Source organism: Xyrauchen texanus, chromosome 11 (assembly GCF_025860055.1).
Source record: "Xyrauchen texanus isolate HMW12.3.18 chromosome 11, RBS_HiC_50CHRs, whole genome shotgun sequence".
Lineage (NCBI taxonomy): Eukaryota > Metazoa > Chordata > Actinopteri > Cypriniformes > Catostomidae > Xyrauchen > Xyrauchen texanus.
This window is the reverse complement of record NC_068286.1, coordinates 24,121,241-24,143,459: the sequence shown is the minus strand read 5'-3', so window position 1 is coordinate 24,143,459 and position 22,219 is coordinate 24,121,241. Positions and strand designations below refer to the sequence as shown.

General features: G+C 37.7%; 1 pseudogene; it reads right to left on the bottom strand.

The window, feature by feature from the left end:
* Positions 1-22,007, bottom strand: part of LOC127651334 (protein DPCD-like) — a 33,626-nt pseudogene extending 11,619 nt beyond the window's left edge.
* Between the last annotated feature and the right edge of the window lie 212 nt (positions 22,008-22,219).

Below are 22,219 nucleotides of genomic sequence, written 5' to 3'. Positions count from 1 at the left end.
TGATGGAAGGTTGAAAATAGCCCTAATATATTTTCTCTGCTGTACGCAATATATATACACCTTACCATTTATGCAGCACAGGCTGATATTTTGGAACATTTTTAGTTTTCTATATTTTAACAAAGTTAAATATTCCAAAGTTTCTCAAGACAGGCTTTCATTCCAACATTCATTCAACATATAAATGACAAACTTTCTTTATTGGACAACTTTACTCCATTCATTTTGTCTCTTATTTATTTATTGGGCTCATAGTACATCCACACGTGTTCCTTTTATGGTCAACGGCTAATCACACGTTACAATTCCTGTACCGGACTTATATTTTTATTCAGTCATACTTTCTCATACACATTCACTTGCACACTCTTAAACCACAATTATTCTTACACGCACAAACATTTTACACTTATTACAGACACAAGGCCTTTATAAACACCGAGCTCCAAAAAACTAAATTGCGCAATTATCAGTCCTATTTTTTTTGCTTATTTATATTTATTAATTTTTTCCTACAGAGCGGTATCCGCAAAGTAAATAAATAAATATTTCTTTGCCTATGCAGTCCTCTAATTATTATCCTGTAGCTTTTCTACTATAAATTTCCTACAGAGCATCCGCAAAAGACCTCTAATTATTATCCTGTAGCTTTTCTACTATAAATTTCCTACAGAGCATCCGTAAAAGACCTCTAATTATTATCCTGTAGCTTTTCTACTATAAATTTCCTACAGAGCATCCGTAAAAGACCTCTAATTATTATCCTGTAGCTTTCTACTATAAATTTCCTACAGAGCATCCGCAAAAGACCTCTAATTATTATCCTGTAGCTTTTCTACTATAAATTTCCTACAGAGCATCCGTAAAAGACCTCTAATTATTATCCTGTAGCTTTCTACTATAAATTTCCTACAGAGCATCCGCAAAAGACCTCTAATTATTATCCTGTAGCTTTTCTACTATAAATTTCCTACAGAGCGGTATCCGCAAAGTAAATAAATAAATATTTCTTTGCCTATGCAGTCCTCAAATTATTATCCTGTAGCTTCGTAGGCTACTATAAATTTCCTACAGAGCGGTATCCGCAAAGTAAATAAATAAATATTTCTTTGCCTATGCAGTCCTCTAATTATTATCCTGTAGCTTCGTAGGCTACTATAAATTTCCTACAGAGCGGTATCCGCAAAGTAAATAAATAAATATTTCTTTGCCTATGCAGTCCTCAAATTATTATCCTGTAGCTTCGTAGGCTACTATAAATTTCCTACAGAGCGGTATCCGCAAAGTAAATAAATAAATATTTCTTTGCCTATGCAGTCCTCAAATTATTATCCTGTAGCTTCGTAGGCTACTATAAATTTCCTACAGAGCGGTATCCGCAAAGTAAATAAATAAATATTTCTTTGCCTATGCAGTCCTCAAATTATTATCCTGTAGCTTCTCCTTAATTATACTATTATTACTTCTTAAACTTTATCCGCCATTATTTACTACTATTGCACCTACACCCCTACCAGTAAATAAAAACAGATCATTGCTTGCAATTATTTCTTCTGGAATCAAAACCCTTTATTCTTTTTATCCTTTTTGGTTTAGAAGAGCTTTCTGAGCGTTCTTACCACCACAGGCAAACTGGCAAGCAACACAAACTTTTATATACAAGCAAAATCTGCTTACCTCTTAATTGTGGCCACCTGTTTGTGTTGCCTTTCCAGCCAGCCCACGATGTAACGACTCTGCTCTCTTCAGGTCCCTGTTCGGGTGCCAATTGTAGTAGTTTTTCATGCCAATTTTGTGAAAAATCACTCAGCATCTTTGGGGTTTTGATTTCAGAAGAATAGACTTTATTATCACACAATAAAGCCGAGTTGCCTACGGTGAAACCACAGTACCAACAACAACTGAAGCATCTTTGGTTTGGTTTTACTTAAATACACCTCCTCAAACAAGGTGGGGCTTACATGCATTATCTATCATGCTCTTCATTGACTCTGGTCTTGACCATATTAAGAAGTAACAGAATGTCCTTTGGAAGAGATCAATTCTCCCCCCTAAGTAATGCTATTTTTGTTTCTGCACACACAGACAAATAGTCAAACCTATGTGAGCACATATTCATCACGTCACAGGCCTTTACACAGAGTAAACTGCATGTTTGCCCCTCAGACATAACTGTGGTATAAATCAACAAAGTTTTCATCGATTACTCCTGATTAACTTGATAAAAAATATACTACAATTACAATAGTGATGCTTTGCAAGCACCACTAATAATAAGTTTAAGTAGGATTTCAGTAAGTTGGCTCTCACAATCCAACTTAATAATAAGTTTAAGTAGGATTTCAGTAAGTTGGCTCTCACAAGCCAACTTAATTACAAAATGTTATATATGAAAAAAAAAATGCAGTTAGAAAATGTATTATATGAAAAAGTAAAAGGAGCTCTTATTAGAGCTCGTTTTTCTAATATTAGAGATATTGATGGACCAACATCTATCTTTTTTAATTTAGAACGAAAAGTTTGTCAAGAGAAACAAATGTTGTGTTTAAGAAATGATAGTGGTGATTTATTTTATGATCCATCTGAAATGAGTAAATTTGTTGTCGATTTTTATTCTAAGCTGTATGATATAGAAATGACAGATCTGGATAGTAAAACTGAACTTTTTGATTCAATCCCAAGACTTATACCAGAGCATAAAGAAGATTTAGATTGCATTTTAAGCTTTCAAGAAGTAACCAAAGCTGTGCAAGAATTATCAATAGGAAAATCCCCTGGATTAGATGGTCTTCCCTCTGGATTTTTTAAACAGTTTTGGGGAATTATTGGGAAAGATTACTATGAAGTGATTTTATTCTCAATGCAAGCCAGAGTTTTACCTACTAGTTGCAGAAGAGCAATTATTTCTCTGCTACCAAAAAAAGGTGATCTTACTTTGCTTACAAATTGGAGGCCTGTACCTTTATTGACAACAGATTATAAGATTTTCTCTAAGAGTATCTCTAATAGATTGAATGAATACATGGGCGTATTGATTCATAAGGACCAGTCATATTGCATAAAAAACAGGTGCATTAGAGATAATTTGTTTCTTATAAGAGATAATAATATTGATTTAGGAATACTATCCCTAGATCAAGAAAAGGCTTTTGACAGAGTGGATCATTCTTATCTGTTTGATGTTTTAAGTGAATATGGCTTTGGGAATGTTTTTATTTCTTGGATAAGATTACTTTATGAAAAAGCAGAATGTATGGTGAAAGTGCCTGGAGGGTTAAGCATGCCTATTAAAGTCCAAAGGGGAATAAGGCAGGGTTGCCCACTGTCGGGTCAGCTCTACAGTTTAGTCACTGAACCATTATTGTGTAAACTAAGAACTTCATTAAGGGTTTACATATTGAAGGATCATTTAATAAACCGACGAAACTTTCTGCTTATGCTGATGACCTCACTGTGATAATTAAGGATAAAAAAGATATACAAAGTATATCAAGTTGTATTCAGTGCTATGAAAGGCTTCTTCATCCAAAATAAATTGGGGAAAAGCGAAGCTCTATGGTGCGGAACCACAAGTTCTATACCAGAATTGCCTGGGAATGTTGAATGGAGTAGAGATGGTTTTAAATTTTTAGGGTTTTTTTTTTAGGTTCAGATTTGTATAAAACGAAAAACTGGGATGGAATAGTAGAAAAGATGTGTGTTCGTTTGTCCAACTGGAAATGGCTACTTCCTCGATTATCGTATAGAGGAAGAGTCTTGATTGTAAATAACCTTATTGCATCTTCACTGTGGCATAAAATGGCCGTTTTGGACCCTCCTTTTAACCTCAAAGATATTCAAAGACAATTGGTTAATTTTTTTTGGTCAGGGCAGCACTGGCTGAGGGCATCTGTCCTGTATCTACCAACTTGTGAAGGAGGACAAGGACTTATTGACATTGAATGCAGAGTTGCTGCTTTTAGATTACAGGCTGCTCAAAGACTTTTGTATAAAAGGCACATCAGCTGGACAGATGTAGCCTGTGGGCTGTTGCGAAAAGGAGGACAGTTGGGCCTTGATCGACACCTCTTTTTAATGGACCTTGATGGAGTGGACTTAACTGGTCTAACGCCTTTTTATAAGACAATGCTTAGAGTTTGGAAAGTCTTCTCAAACTCTCGAAAACAAGGGTCTGTCAAAGGTTTCTGGGGAGAAGAACCCATAATTTATAACCCTGTGCTTTCTGTAAGAAGTTTAAACTCTGTTTCAATGAGAAATGCACTTGTAAGAGCAGGTCTTACCAAGGTGTCATGTTTTCTGAATAAGGACGGGTGGTTAGCCCCAGAAAACATTGCGATAAAGATTAGTGTGAAATCCTTGCGTTTTTCTGAAAGACTTTGTACTGAAATTGTAACTGCTGTACCTTCTGATTTTAAATGTGCTCTGGATAAAGAATTATCTGAACAAAATGATGACAATGTAAAAGACTTTCCAGAATTGGAAGTAAAAGTTGGTGTGGTCTCATGGCAGGAGGAGGAAGGAAAACTGCTCACATTTAGTACTCCAGAACTAAAATCCTTTCGTGAGGTGGGCAAGAAATCCATGTATCATGTCTGTGTAAAAGTAATGCGTTTTCAAGAATTGAAACAAGTACGTGAGTCAAAATGGCAAGAGATATTTGGTGCAGATCTCTCACCCAAACGCAGCTGGAGAACTTTATATAAGATTCCTACTGACAAGAGAACTGGCGATTTACAGTGGAGGATCATACATGGAATATTAACCACAAATAAACACAAAGCTTACTTAGATTCCAGTGTTACTGATACTTGCCCTTTTTGTCCAGAAACTGAAACTATTTTTCATTTGTTTTCAGAGTGCAATAGATTAGAGCCACTTTTTCAGATGTTAAAAGAGTGGTGTGATATGTTGGGTTATGTTTTTAGCCAAGAAAGTTTTATTTATGGTCCTAAGTATCAGTATAAATCAAGGAATGTTGATGTTTTTCTGAATTATTTGTATGGACAAGCTAAATTAAGTATATGGTTGACAAGAAAAACTAAGATTGTGGGAAAAGGTTCCACCAATATTGCTTTAACATATAAATGTTTGATTTCTGCTTGTTTAGTGGTCGAATTTGCCTATTATAAACTTGTTGGAAAATTGGTAACCTTTGAGGAAGTTTGGTGTTTAAATGGAATTCTATGTGAGATAAGTGATGGTTGTTTAGAAAAGAAGTTGTAATCTTCTTATTTATTTTATTTACTTTTTCATTATTTTTTTTTATTAATATTGTTTGTGTGTGTATAATTGTGGAATGATGTTAATCTTTTTTAACTGTAATTAAAGGGTTTTGTAAAGTCAAAGTCTCTCTCTCTCTCTGTGCTCGCATGTGTGAAGTGATTGGCGAGAGTGCGGAGTGTGTGGTGAGTGCGAGGTGTTTGTGCCCGCTGTGGCATTCTTTTTCAAACTTCTTTTTTTTTTTATGTTGTAGGTGTTTTTTTTTTTGTTGTTTTATTTTTTTATTTTTTTTTTAACTGTGTGCGTTGCGACTGGGTGATAATTTTGGATTAAGGGCGTTTTACGCCGGTGTCCTTGTGCATCATGGAGGCTCACACAGGTGGAGGTTTAGATTCCCTCACGTGTCGGCATGGAGTTAAAATCGTGGCGGCGGGTAGTGTAGAGGAATGTAGTTTAGCTGTTGGGAATGTGATTGGGCATGCATGCGTTCTGGCTGCTTCAAAGATGAACAATGCAATTGTACTTTTTTTGAGCACAGTAGAAAAGGCAAATGAGGTAGTGGAAAAGGGCATTGAATTGCGGGGTTCATTTACATCTGTACTCCCCCTGTCCACACCTGCTAAAAAGGTGACCTTGTCAAATGTTCCACCGTTTATCAAGGATGAAGCGTTAACATAATAATAATAATAATAATAATAATAATAATAATAATAATAACTTTATTTTGTATAGCGCTTTTAAAAGTTAATTCTCAGAGCGCTTTACATAAGCGAAATAAAAAAATAACACATAAAAAGGCATGATCACACAATACAAAATATTTCACACAATATTACAAACCTAAAAACAACACAAAAAAAAAATAAATAAATAAATAAATATCAAGACAGAGTAAAACCATAAGATACATCTCATTAACAACCACTAATATCACCTTTACCCAAATGCTTCCGTAAAATAATGAGTTTTAAGGGATGTTTTAAACCTTTTCAAAGATGGTGCAAATCTTATTTCGGAAGGCAAGGAGTTCCATAACTTTGGGGCGAACTGAAGAGAATGCCCTAACACCCATTGTTTTTAAATTCGTTACCGAACAGCTAAAAGACCGGCATCAGCAGAGCGAAGATTACGTGTTGGGATGTAGGGCATTAAAAGCTCGGCGAGATATTGAGGAGTGAGTCCATTCAATGCCTTGTACGTCAACATCAGAATATTAAAATCAACACGAAATTTAACAGGTAACCAATGCAGGATCTCTAAAATAGGTTTTATATGATCTCTTTGTCTTGTCCTAGTCAGAATACGTGCAGCAGAGTTTTGTACCCACTAAAGTTTATTCAGAATAGATTTTGATGCTCCTGCTAACAAGGCATTACAATAATCAATTCTAGAAAAAAAACAGTATTAATAAATTTTTCAGCTACAGGAAAGGACAACATGGGCCGTAATCTGGATATATTTCGAAGATGAAAAAAAGAAACTCTAACAGTATTACGTAGCCTACGTGAAGATCGAATGTTAAATTAGAATCGAAAATTACTCCCAAGTTTTTTAATTTTGATTGGAACTGGATTACAGAGCCATCCACCTGTAACGCTACAGGTTGCACTCTGCATAACTGGTGGGGCGAACCAATAAGCATCACCTCGGTCTTATCACTATTTAAGCACAAAAAATTAGCAGACATCCAATTTTTAATAACTGTGATACGGCCACATTTACATCAGATTTTGAGTGAACATATATCTGGGTGTCGTCCGCTTAAAAATGAAAATCAAGACCTAGAGACCTCAAGAGTTGGCCAAGAGGAAAAATATAAAGAGTGAAAAGCAATGGACCCAAAATTGAACCCTGAGGAACACCAAATTTTACCATACCAGCCTCAGATCTGCAGCCACCCAGCACAACGAATTGTTTGCGATCTGAAAAATAAGACTTAAACCAGCTCAGAGCAGAGTCAGATACACCAAAGACAGACTCTAAGCGCGAGAGTAAAGTGCTATGATCAATAGTGTCGAAAGCAGCACTGAGATCAAGCAGAATCAGTATTGATAAGCAACCAGCATTGGAAGCCATCAATAAGTCATTTGTGACTTTGACTAATGCTGTCTCAGTGCTATGCATTTTACGAAAGCCAGATTGAAGAGGCGCAAAGAGGTTATTCGCAGACAAATGAGAAAGTAGTTGTGAAGCAACAATACGTTCTAAGATTTTAGCAGTGAAAGGAAGACCAGAGATGGGACGAAAATTTGCTAGATTCTCAAAGTCACGGCTATTTGTTTTTGGAACAGGGGTTACAGCAGCAATTTTAAGTGCAGATGGCATGACACCAGAAAACAGTGAGTCATTTATAATACTCAATACAGCCGGACACAAAGAAGAAAAGCATGACTGAAACAACCCAGCTGGTATGGGATCAACACTTGTGGTGGCAGCCCTCATTTTTAGAACCACATTACACAGGGATTGAGAATCTAACATGGAGAATTCTGAAAAACAAACACCAGAAAATTCCATGTTACTTATTTTTGAGGTATCAGTTGTATTAGTGGTAGTAATCTGATCTCTTATCCCCTCAATCTTATTGCCAAAAAACACAAGAAACTTATTGCATAATTGAACAGAAGGAGGGACATTGGAAATGTTATTTATGTTTAAAAGATTGTTGATAGAATTAAACAATTTTCTTGGGTTATCTTGATTACTTGCAATGATCTGGGAGAAATGAGCAGACCTTCTCGATACAATTTCAGTCCTATATTCTTCCAAACTTTCTTTCCAGGCCAGATGATTACACAGTAGAGCGCCATCTGTGCTCCATTTTGCGACACTGAGTTTTCATTGCACGCAGGTCATCGTTATACCACGGGGCAGATCGTTTAAAAGATACAGCACGTGACATCAGAGGAGCAAAAGTGTCCAGGCCAGATGAAAGAATTGTGTACAACCAATTTACTTTATCATCCAATGCATCAGATGGTAGAATACAGCTAATAGCAGAGTCAATAAAGTCTGAGAAGTCGGTGGGTGCAATAGATCTCCACTTACGGTAATAGATAATACGGGAAGTAGTAGTGAGTAAATCAGGTAACTCCAAGTTGAAAAGAATGGCTAAGTGATCAGATAGCCCAAAATCAGATACAGACAACCCAAACACAAATGTACCATTTTGAATCACAAGATCCAACATGTGGCCTTTGTTGTGTGTAGGACAATCCACAACTTGATGTAACTCAAAACAGTCTAATAAAGATGTAAAGTCTCTAGTTGATGAAATATCTTTTTTGTCCATGTGTATATTAAAATCACCAAGAATTAAAATTTTCTGAAATTTTAAAACCAACACAGACAGTAGTTCAGCAAAATCTGATGTAAATTCTTTGTTACCCTTGGGAGGTCTGTACACAGTCACAATGACCGTAGATGATGAAGCAGAAACACTCAAGGCGAGGCATTCAAATGTGGTAAACGAAGGGATATCCACAGAACACAGTCCTAGAGGCTGTTTAAACAGCACAATGATACCACCTCCTCTTCCAGTTGAACGCGGAAGATCGCATAATCCATATCCCTCAGGAGTCAGTTCATTAAGGAGTAGACCATCAGACTCTTTATGCCAGGTTTCTGTTAAGCATATGAGATCCCAGTTTTGATCCATAATTAGATCACATACAGTCAAAGCTTTGTTATTAATCGAGCGCACATTTATCAGTGCAGATTCCAGCAATCGTACCGGTGCAGCCGAGGCTGGTGCAGCCTCCTTACGCAAGACTGCCAAATTATTAAAATTAACCCCAGTAGGTCTCCATGGTGACTTCAGCGGTTGACGCAGGACAGTCAGATAAAAAACATTATTTTGAGACGAACATAAGTACCCACTCCGTGATGATCGATGTAGGTAACGTTTTAGGCGAAGTATTCCGCAAGTAGTGCAAAGTGCGCGTGGTTCAGTCCCCAAAGCATGATTTCCATTAAGGTTCAGCAGCTGGCGAAAAGTGTACCTTAAGGCCATTGTAGAGGAGTCCATGCAAATATCAATATCACTATTGTGTAAGTCCTGGATCACACAACTGTTGATGATTAACGGTCCGCAGACACCCGGAAACAGCAACAATAGTCCAAAGACTGTAACGCGATTCCACATCACGATGGAAAACATGGGCGACGTGTACAGACTGGTTACCTATGAAGCTTGTAAGGAATTAAAAAATATATTAATATCCAATTTAAACATTAAAGCCAAATGATTAGCCGGACAAAGGAGTGGCCACCACACGCGCCAGCGTGCCCTTTCAACCGGAAGAACTTTCGTGTTTCGGTAAACTTGTTCACCTGTTAAGAAGATCGCAATTGGTAGTAAGACTGAACTGTTGAAACATGTCGTTTCCTTTAGAAGGTTTACTTACATGGTTTTAAACAATGGGAATGAACTTGATCTGAATTTGAAATTCAGAATAGATGATTTTGATTATACAGTATTTGTGTCGACTAACTCTATGAGGTGTTTTGGATGTGGAAAGACGGGTCATCAGATTCGTGCTTGTCCGACCAGCAACGTGTACGCGAATGTTAATAAACCGGGGCCTTCGGGTGTACAGTGTGAAGTGGTTCATTCTAAAGAGGCTGATAAGTTAAGTTCAACTGATGTTGGGGTAAATCAAGAGCCTGCAGTTGAAATGAGGAATGGAAATAATGTCATTGAAGAACAAGGCATTGAACGGTTAGATTCGGTGGAAAATGAGTCTAATGAGAATAGCGAAAAATCGGAGTCGGTTCCAGTGAGTCAGATGCATGATGCTGATTCTGCCACTGAAAGTCCAAATAAGGAGGATAATGGTTTATTAATGGAAGTAGATCAAAGCTTGTTTAAAACACCCCTGAAAAGGAAGATGAGAAGCAAATGCAGTGTAAATAAACAAGTAAGGAAAACAAAAGCACAGGCCAATGAAATTGACCAAGGTGCTGTGAGAGTGATTCTTCTGATTCCATTGCTTCAACTTGTTCTCCGAGTGATTGGCCATGTCACGACTGCAGCGCTGATAAAATCAAGTTTTTTTTTAAAAGTGACAAAAAATCTAAGAGTTGTGCAAGTCGTTGATTACTTTCCAAATCTTAAAAGATTTGTTGAAGTGACTAAGAGTTCAATGAATGATGGATGCTTCTTAGATAAAGAAGTGTTTCGTCTTAAAAAATTTGTCACCAAAGTTCAAAATCAATTGAGTAATGGTGATAATGAAGCTTAATTTAGTGATGCATGGGGCCTGTCTCCTACTCTGTTTTTTTATTGATAATCTTATTCCAGACTATGGGTGAATTTCGCATTGCCTCATTAAATGTGAATGGAGCCAGAGATGTTAGAAAAAGATTGGAAATATATGAGGTAGTGAGACAGAAAAAAATTGATGTTTTTTTTTTTGCAAGAGACCCATAGTGACGATAGAAATGCTATTGAATGGCTCAAAGAATGGAATGGCTTATCTTTTTTAAGCCATAATACTTCTGTTAGTGGTGGAGTTGGTATTCTATTTGATAAGAACTTTGTTCCCAGCTCAGTTAAAATGGAGGAGATTATTAAAGGAAGAATTTTAAAAGTGATTGCAAACTTTTAAAATAATGTATTTCTTTTTATATGTATTTATGCCCCAAGTCAACCAATACAAAGAATATGTTTTTTAGATACTCTTTGTAAAACTTTGGAAGAGTGTAAAGGGGAAGAGTACTTGTTTTTGGGGGGTGATTTTAATTGTACAGTAAGCAATTTAGACAGGAATCATATTGAACCACATGCCATCATGCTGGAGACTCATTCAAATGATTGAAATGCATGATTTAAGTGATGTTTGGAGAAATTTTTATAAAGATGTTAGACAATATACTTGGGTACATGCTCGTGACAACTTGTTATCATTAGCAAGGTTAGACAAGTTATATGCTTTTAAACATCATCTTAAGAGGTTTTATTTCTCCAGTTGGTATTTCAGATCACAGTTTAATAGGATATGAAATCTCTATGAATTCTGTTAAACCAAATAGTGCATATTGGCAGCTTAATACCACTCTTTTAGAAGATAGTCAGTTCAAAAAAATTTTAGACTGTTTTTGGATTAATTTCAGAAGTAAAAAGAATAATTTTCAATCTTTAAAGAACTGGTGGGAGTTTGGTAAAGTCAGATTAAAACAACTATGTCAACAATACACCCTAAATGTCACTAAAGAGTTGACTAGGTCTGTTCAGATTTTAGAAGCTGAAGTTTTAAAACTTCAAAGTTCAACACAAACTGGAAATCAAGACCTTATTGAGGATTTTAAACATAAAAAATCTGCTTTGTCTGATCTGTTGGGGTTAAAAGCACAAGGAGCATTAATAAGATCACGGTTCCAAAACTCAAATGAGATGGATGCTCCATCCAAATTTTTGTTTGGGTTAGAAAAGAAAAATGGGCAACAGCGTTTTATTAACTTTTTACAATCTGAAAGTGGGGTTTTACTCTCAGATCCAATTGAAATGCGTACGAGAGCAGTTCGTTTTTATGAAAAGTTGTATAAAAATGAGTCCAAAGAAGATCAGTGTATAGAACAATGTTTTTTTAGAGATCTACCGCAGATTTCTAGAAAATCTAATGAAGATCTTAATAAACTTATAACATTGGAAGAGCTGTATAAGAATCTTCAAAACATGGAATGTGGTCGAGTTCCTGGAATAGATGGACTTCCAATTGAGTTTCATAAGTCTTATTGGAATATAATAGGTGAGGATTTATTGGAAGTTTTACTGAAAAGGTGATTTAACTCATATAACAAGTTTGCGACCTGTCTCCTTGTGTTGTGATTATAAAATTCTTTTGAAGGTGTTAGCAACAAGACTTGGAAAGGTTTTAGAAGAGGTTATTCATCCAGATCAGACTTATTGTATCCCTGGCAGGTCAATACTTGATAATATTTCTTTAGTTAGAGATATTTTTGAAGTAGTCAAAATATTTGGTTTAAATGCAGGCTTGATTTCCATTGATCAAGAGAAAGCTTTTGATCGTGTAGAACATGATTACTTATGGAAAGTATTGAAAGCTTTTGGTTTTAGTTCTATTTTTAGTGATAAAATCAAAACTTTGTATAATGACATTGAGGGTGTGTTGAAGTTTAATGGTGGCTTATGCACTCCTTTTAAAGTTAATCGTGGGATCAGGCAAGGTTGTTCTTTGTCCGGAATGCTGTACGCACTGGCAATAGAAACTTTCTTACATAAATTAAGAAAAGAGCTGATTGATTTAGAAATTCCAAAATGTGATAATGCAATTAAGTTATCAGCGTATGCTGATGACATTGTTGTAATGATTGAAGGCCAAAAAGACATACAAAGTTTAATAAGAGTAGCCAATGATTTTGAATCTAAAAATTTTAGATAAAAAAACTTTGAAGATAAAAGGACGGTTGGATAGGTGGAACTGGTTGAAATCAACTGTGTCTTATAGAGGAAGGGTGATTATAATAAATAACTTGGTTTCATCTTTTTTGTGACATCGGTTGGCCTGTGTTGATCCACCAACTTATTTGTTGGCAAAGATACAATCAATTTTGGTCGATTTCTTTTGGGATAAGTTACATTGGGTAATACAAAATATTTGTATTACCCAATGTATTGGGTAATACAAAAAAAGAGGAAGGTGGACAAGGACTGGTCCATCTGCAAAGCAGAATTGCTGCTTTTCGGATGAAGTTTTTGAAGAGGTTTTTGATAAGCTCAGAAAATGCTGGTTGGAGAACAGTAACAAGTCTTATTTTGAAATCTGTTAAAAAGATGAACCTTGACAAATCTTTGTTTTTAATGGATCCTAAAAAGATTGACACTTCATGTTTACCTGTTTTCTACAAAAATCTTTTTAAAGTTTGGACTTGTTTTAATGTGAAGAGGCCTGGAAATAGAAACTCCCAATTTTGGTTGTTGGAAGAACCCTTGATAAATGGTGCGAAACTGGATGTAATGAGCACAAGCAGCACATTTACTGAACTATTATCCAAGCCGAAATTACAACTTTAAAAAGACTTGTAACTATGGTGGGGGCTGAATTTGCAAATGCTTGTTTGAAGATGAAATCTGTTCGAGCAATGACTCAAATATTACAGAGGCTGCGATCTGTTCTTACATCAGAAGAATTGAATACACTTAAGGACTATTGTGAAGGACTTATTTGCCCTAACGAGTTGGATCCCTTTCCTAAAATGTTTATATCCCCCAGTTTAAATGATCATGTTGGAATCTTTATACAACTGAAGAGTATGTGTTTAGTTTTTAATTATGTTAATGGGAAACAGCTATATAAGGCATGTGTAAAGTTTTTTAACAAAAAAGATTTACATAAAAAAATCGACACACCTTGGCGTGATATTTTCAGTTTGGATGAAAGTGTTAGACCAGAGTGGAGAGCGTTATATAAGCCACCATTAAACAAAAAAAACAGCTGACATTCATTGGAGGGTTTTACATGGAACAATCCCAGTCAATGCGTTCGTCTCTGTTTTAAATTCTGAAACAAGTCATGATTGTCTCTTTTGTTTTAAAAGAGAGACTGTTTTCCATTGTTTTGTTTATTGTTTTAGGCAAAAGCCGTTGTTTGACTTGTTAAAAATAATTTTTAATTGTTTTAATGAAGTGTTTTCTGTGCAGATTTTATTTGTGGTTTTACATATGTGAGAAGTAGAAGTGGTGAATGTCAGCTGTTGAACTTTGTACTTGGAAAAGCAAAAATGGCTATATATATTAGTAGGAGAAATCATATGGAACAAAGGAATGATAGCGATGTGGTACGGGTGTTTAAAGTAATGGTGAAGTCTAGAATTGTTGTTGATTTTCGATTTTATAAAGTAATGAATAATTTATTGAAGTTTGAATCTATATGGTGTTACAGAGATGCCTTGTGTTCAGTTGTAAACGGAGAGTTGTGTTTTGCTTTAAGATTGTAAAAATTGATTAACTGTGAAAAATTGTTTTAATGGTTGGTATTTCTTTATTGTAATAAAAGTAATTTTGAAAAATCAAAAAATATCTCTCTCTCTGTTTCTTTTCTGTTTCTCCAAGACTCTGTATGAACAGAGCCCTGCACATTGCTAGAGGCCCACGTCTCCACACTCCTGTGTACTGACTGAATAAAGCAATTTGTCAAACATAAGTAAATGCCTTAGGGGAGATAAAAGGCCTGGAGAGAGAAAGGAGCTGAGCATTTAACACAGTTCTTTCACAGGAGCCCACACAATGTGTTATAGAAATGGCCATTTAGAAATTGCCAAATTTTTTACTTTATAATCCTGTAGTAACATGCCATATTCTAGATGTAATGGCATATAGACAACATCTCAGTTTAATCAATAATATTATTATAAAAATGAGCTCCCTTAATCCTGTCATGAGGAAGCATGTGAGAAACAATCTTCGGCAGAGGCTATTTGCTCTAGGTGTGATAAATAGTTATTTACAAGTGTATTATTATTACTATTATAATTATGTAGTGTTAAAGGAAATTTTAAGAGTGGTGACTGGAAACAGGGTGGGAAAAAGTAGGACAAAAGGGAGAATCAAACCTTGCATTGTCCCCATGAAAAAACACATCTGTACCTTCATTATACCCATGTCACTGCAGTGATGCTAGGGGTGCTGTTTGTCTGCAATTTCTGTGTTTCCTACATACTATTGAAGTGCAAGTAGATGCGCTGTGTGGCAGGTGCTATTTAAACTTTGTGCAAATAATCACTCCGTTCATTTAATCACATACATACTGTGCTTTTAATGTGCACTGCATGTTTAAATCATCTTTCAGCCAGTACTATTTCTTTGGAAAGGAAATGACACTGGTACTTTCCTCTCAGGTCATAGGGGTCAGATCAGGTAGAAATAGATCCTTGTGGTAACAATTTCAATTATTACTTTGTTTTAGAGTGCAGGCTATCCTTGTTGCATAATGACTTGTTAAATATTGAGACAGTTTCAGGAAATACAATTATGAATGTAACCGGTTTTTATATTATGGGGTGGTTCTCTTTAAAGGAATCTGAAATGCTTTAAAGGAAGAATGTGTTTTTAGATTAAATAACTTCCAGATATCCTCCCATCTTTCTGTTTTATCTGACGTTACTTTTAGGAAATAGGATTTGAGAAAGCAAACTGTTAATTCACTTCTTAAGGAAAAACAGCAGTAAAACAATTTGTGCCCACAAAATGCTGTTTGACAACATCAAAATACATAAATAAAATAAAACGCTTTGGATCAAAAAAAAGTTTACATGCTCATATTGTTTCATGGTTTTTGATCTTTTATTGGACACACTTCTGTAGCATGATCATTTTGTTGTATTCAAATAAATTGTACATGCTTGCACATATTCTTTGGCTTTAAAAGTCTCTCATGGGAAACTTCTGCTGTGTATGGGGCTTTGCCATTGGTAGACACAATACTGGCCTGCATCCATTGTTGTATCCCGTTTAACACAGTGTCCACTTTTCTTCTATTGTAATGTTGCAAATATACCTTTATGCCTGAAGCAATTAGTTTATGTAACAAACATAAATTATTCTTTTATTATTATTTTTCCTCCTTTTATATATATATTTTATGTATTTTGAGTATTTGTATGTATGTGTATTCAGTGTTATCTGTATATGTGAAGCACCATGACAGTCTGAATGAATTGCCCCATGGGAATTAATAAAGCTCTAAACGTAAATGTAAACGTAGGTTGGTGAACTTGTTAAAACTAATCAAACTTATGTAGGCAGGCAAGTAAATCCTATTATAAAACCTGTGTTTGATTAACTTCATGGCTGTAATTCTCATAAAATTTGCAAATCATTATCACAGAAGATGTAAACTGATAAGTCATCATAATTGTGACTGGAAAAATGCAGAGCCTAATTTTGTATTGGTCACTGTTTGATTCACATTAGCAAATTGCAGATTTCAAATATTTTTATATTAAATAAAACAAAGTAAAAAAAAAGCTATTATTTACCTGTTATTTAAAAAACATTTAATCAAAGATGAAGTATGTAACTTTTTCTGTGTTAATATAATTTCTCCTATCCAAGCAAGGAGACACCTAGAAGTAAGCCATTCATAGGTACATTTTCTCGAAACCTGTAAGCACAGTGTCTCTGTGGCGCTATAAAAATTTTGTTTGTTTTAGTTGTTTTGAGTTACTCAACATTATTCCACCAGTCCAATGAGTTGTGGGTGGAACCATCTCTTTGTTTGGCCAATGGTAGACAGAGTGCGAATTCAGAAGGTTGTTTTGAAAACAATGTTTTTTTAGCAATTACATTTGCGGAGCTAGTATCACAGGAATTACATACTTCAGCTGTAAGTTTAATGTTTGCAATTTCCTGTTGGGCCTTATTGAGAAATAAGCAAAGTTTGGTAGTTTCCAACTACAGTCAGGGCCATAAATATTGGGACATCGACACAATTCTAATCTTTTTGGCTCTATACACCACAATGGTTTTAAAATTAAACGAACAAGATGTGCTTTAACTGCAGACTTTCAGCTTTAATTTTTACATCCAAATCAGGTGAACGGTGTAGGAATTACAACAGTTTGTATATGTGCCTCCCACTTTTTAAGGGACCAAAAGTAATGGGACAATTGGCTGCTCAGCTGTTCCATAGCCAGGTGTGTGTTATTCCCTCATTATCCCATTTACAAGGAGCAGATTAAAGGTCCTGAGTTCATTTCAAGTGTGATATTTGCATTTGGAATCTGTTGCTGTCAACTCTCAATATGAGATCCAAAGAGCTGTCACTATCAGTGAAGCAAGCCATCATTAGGCTGAAAAATCAAAACAAACCCATCAGAGAGATAGCAAAAACATTAGGTTTGGCCAAATCAACTGTTTGGAACATTCTTAAAAAGAAGGAACGCACCGGTGAGCTCAGCAACACCAAAAGACCTGGAAGACCACGGAAAACAACTGTGGTGGATGACCGAAGAATTCTTTCCCTGGTGAAGAAAACACCCTTCACAACAGTTCGCCAGATCAAGAACGCTCTCCAGGAGGTAGGTGTATGTGTGTCAAAGTCAACAATCAAGAGAAGACTTCACCAGAGTGAATACAGAGGGTTCACCACAAGATGTAAACCATTGGTGAGCCTCAAAAACAGGAAGGCCAGATTAGAGTTTGCCAAACAACATCTAAAAAAGCCTTCACAGTTCTGGAACAACATCCTATGGACAGATGAGACAAAGATCAACTTGTACCAAAGTGATGGGAAGAGAAGAGTATGGAGAAGGAAAGGAACTGCTCAATGATCCAAAGCATACCATCAGTGAAGCATGGTTGTGGTAGTGACATGGCGTGGGCATGTATGGCTGCCAATGGAACTGGTTCTCTTGTATTTATTGATGATGTGACTGCTGACAAAAAGCAGCAGGATGAATTCTGAAGTGTTTCGGGCAATATTATCTGCTCGTATTCAGCCAAATGCTTTATAACTCATTGGACGGCGCTTCACATTACAGATGGACAATGACCCGAAGCATACTGCGAAAGCAACCAAAGAGTGTTTTAAGGGAAAGTAGTGGAATGTTATGCAATGGCCAAGTCAATCACCTGACCTGAATCCGATTGAGCATGCATTTCACTTGCTGAAGACAAAACTGAAGGGAAAATGCCCCAAAACAAGCAGGAACTGAAGACAGTTGCAGTAGAGGCCTGGCAGAGCATCACCAGGGATGAAACCCAGCATCTGGTGATGTCTATGCGTTCCAGACTTCAGGCTGTAATTGACTGCAAAGGATTTGCAACCAAGTATTACAAAGTGAAAGTTTGATTTATGATTGTTAATCTGTCCCATTACTTTTGGTCCCTTAAAAAGTGGGAGGCACATATACAAACTGTTGTAATTCCTACACCGTTCACCTGATTTGGATGTAAATACCCTCAAATTAAAGCTGAAAGTCTGCAGTTAAAGCACATCTTGTTCGTTTCATTTCAAATCCATTGTGGTGGTGTATAGAGCCAAAAAGATTTGAATTGTGTCGATGTCCCAATATTTATGGACCTGACTGTAGTTACACTTGTACTAACTTTTTAAAAACCTTTTCATAAAAGGCATGCAGTTTATTTTACTGGGCTATTCAAAGAATAAATCACATCTCTTTACTTATCTGGAAATTTGTTTGATTAAATTTGAATGATTATTGAATAATAACATGGAGATTGAAGTGTGCGTTTGAAGAACACTGTAAAAATGTCCATAATTTTTACGGTAAAAGACTGTAAAAATGCTATGGTAAAACATTTTTAATTGGTTAACAAGAAGTTACCATAAAATATGCATTTAAATGTAAAAAGTATGATTTTTCCATTATTTAAAATTTATATTATGTTTAACAAGAGATTACATGTACTTTTTACGATACATTTTTGTTAAAATTACGGTACAAAACAGTAATCGTATTCTCAGATTTCCCTGCATGACCCATTACATTTCATTATATTTTACGGTTATAGTTATGTTTCTTCTTAGTTTTAATATCACTTATTTATTTTGGGGTGTTCTGTGTTATATTTGATGTAGTTTAGTTAATGTTTATTGCATAATTTTAATTTCACATGTGTCACCCTGATGGGGTTAAAGGAATAGTTCACCCAAAAATGAAAATTTGCTGATAATTTACTCACCCTCAGGCCATCCAAGATGTATCTGAGTTTCTTTCTTTATCATAAGAGAATTTAAGATTTTTAGGATTTCATTTCAGGCCTCCTCCTTTAAACAATGCAAGTGAATGTACTCCAAAATCGAGGCTGTCTCGTTTCAGAAAAGGGAGTAGGATACTTCGAATGCAGCCTTCAAATATGACCTTCTTTCATGGGAATTCAGAGGATGCATGAGGTGCATCCTTTGTGGGCACTCATAACCCACAATTCTTGCTTCAACGGAAATGGCAAAAAAAGTACCTCAGTATATGGGTACAGAGTATATAATATGTATAATTATATTAATATATAATTAAAATAAAGTATTAGACTAAAAGTACACCTGTAAAATCTATTTTCTTTTCTCTTTACATCATTATAACTCTCCTAAAATGTACCTCATACATTCTCTTCTAAAGGGACTTTGTTCCCTTCTCACTCAAAGTGCTCCCACTTGTTAAAGAGTGGCGTGCTGTCATAACAACCATGTTCCGTTCCGTTTCCGTTTGTCCTACGAAGGCCGTCTTTTTTTAAACAAGACTTGTTTAACGGAGGACACTTGGTATACTGCAGGCTTCAAAGGACGCATTCTACCTAGCATGCAGCCTTCCAAATGAGATACAGCCATTGTTTACCAAACAGTCCAAAACAAATTCAAAACAATATAAAATAAATAAATAATTTCCACATAATACTAAAAAAACCTTACTGCAGTAAATAACCATATTTTCTTTCATAGCAATGCCATTGCGTTATCTACTTGTGCTTTTTCTTTAGCAGAAATATATATAAAATCACATCACTTTATTGTCACTCAACCATATAAACAAGTGCAACAGTGGGTGAAAGTCTTGGGTGCAGTTCCGAGCAACAAAGCAGTCATGACAGTGATGAGAGATCTGTTCCCTGATGGAGGGAATGAGACGTTGTGTCGATGTAGTGACACTAGGGGTATCTCTTGAGAGCCTCGGTTACCTTTTATCTTTGAGAAAAGGCCAATGAGAATTGCCGAACAGAATTTGCATGCCCCTCCCCCGGACATACGGGTATAAAAGGAGGGAATCCTGTGTCTGTTCTGGTTTTGAGCTGAGGAGCTGAGAGTAAGGTCCTGGCCCTTTCAGCGGCTTATTACAGTGTTGTAGGAAGAGGGAAACAATGTCTCATTCCCTCCATCAGGGAACGGAGGTTACAACAGTAACTGAGAAGTTCCCCTTCTGTCACTCACTCAACGTTGTGTCGATGTAGTGACTCTAGGGGTTTCCTATTTAAAAATGCCACAACACTGAACATGTTACGTGGACTGCTGATGCAGGTGCAAGCAAGCTGTTGCGTGCAAAAATAGCAGGTGCATCAGACTGCACGTAACCTTCCTCAACGCCCCAAGAGATGTCATGTAGTTCCCCACATCCCTGAGAAAGGGAAGCAACGTAACTAGCCTGGGTGCAGGCCGCACCAGCCGTGGCCTTTTCCCTCTCTATGTTTTCTCTCCACAGAGTGATAGATGTGGCTGGGGCCATCTAATGCTATAACACGCATCGGGGAAGGCGTTCTTTTCCAATCCTATTCTAATCCCGCAAAGACCACATCCTGCCAATCAAGGGAGGTTAACATTTGGCAAATACATCACATGGGCTTACCAGCCACACATGGAAGTGGCGCGGTGGTAGGTCCTGCCTCGACGGGGACAAACACAGTGACCGGGGGGCAGAGGGAGCTCTGCCCAAAGGAGACATGGGTTCACCAACAGGGGGGGTCCATACCGCGGAAAATACATCACAGGGGAAATTGGAATAATCAGTACATGTTGAGCACCTGTTCCAGCGCAGGCAAGTCGGTGCCTGCGGTGGGTCTGGCTGTGAACTTCCTCCGCTGAGATCGGAGACAGAGGGCTAGGGAGGAAGGACACCCAGGGTTCGTGACTTGTGGACTTGACTGGGGGAGTAGAGCGCACGTCTTCACCTCAGGGGAGGGGAAAGGCGCTATGCACAAGCGATACACCCGGCAAGCTTTTGTCACCGTATTACCGAATTCTACATGTTCGGACCTTTCAAAACCGGCTCAATCCGGAGATTGTAAAATCTCGCAAAGGTATTGGGTGTTGCCCATCCCGCTGCTCTGCAGATGTCTGCTAGAAAGGTGCCATTAGCCAGTGCCCACGAGGATGCCACACTCCTTGTAGATTATGCTCGAACCCACAAGGGGACGGGCACAGCCTGGGTCTGGTAGGCCAAAGCAATGGCATCCATGATCCAGTGGGCAAGTCTCTGTTTGGAGACAGCCTTCCCTTTCCGCTGTCCACCAAAGCAGACAAAGAGCTGCTCAGAGTGTCTAACCTCTGAGTGCGGTCCAAATAGGTGCGCAAAGCACGCACCAGACACAGCGATGCTAAGGCTGGGTCTGCCTCCTCCCGAGGCAGCGCTTGCAGTTTCACTACCTGATCCCTGAACAGGTCGTAGGAACCTTGGGCACTTAGCCCGGTCATGGTCTCAGGATGCTGGACCAAACTCTAGGCAAGTGTCGCTGACAGAGAGCGCTTGCAGGTCCCCAAACCTCTTGATGGAAGTGAGCATGATCAGGAGGGACATCTTCAAGGAGAGAGCCTTTAGATCGACTGAATTTAGCAGCTCAAATGGGGCTCCCGAAGGCCCAAGAGGACAACGGAGAGAACCCATGAGAGGAACAGGCATGGCCTAGGAGGGTTCAGCCTCCAGGCTCCACTAAGGAACCTGATCAGGTCGTGCTTCCCTAAAAACGTACCGTCCACTGCATTGTGGTGAGCCGCTATGGTGGCTACATAAACCTTCAAGGTGAAGGGGGACAGCCGCCCCTCCAGTCTCTCCTGCAGCAATGAGATTACTGACCCGACTGCGCACCTCCGTGGGTCTTCAGATTGGGAAGTACCAGTCCAGCCCGCCACTCACGGTGGGCCGGGTAAGCATAGCGGACAGCTCGGTATCGGCCTCAGACTAGGCCGGCAAACCCGTAGTTCAGTCGAGTCCTCAGTGTCGGAGTCCGCCAAGATGCTCTCCGATGCAGCGGGAAAACTCTCATCCAGCTCGGGGGCTACGAGAGAGACATCAGAATGCATAAGACGAGCTGGTCCCATCTCGGAACCGGACGGGGGCAAACGAGTGTGCTGGGGAACGGGTGGTCCGCAGGGATTTACCCTGCAATACCGCGCCCGTTAAATTCCCAAAATCGCACCCAGCACCAGCTGCGCCAGCCCTATACCCATTGGTAGAAGGCGCGACGCGGGGGGGCGGCTAGAGTGGCTTTCCCTCGGAAGAATGAGAGCCGTGACCACAACGTTGCCAAGGT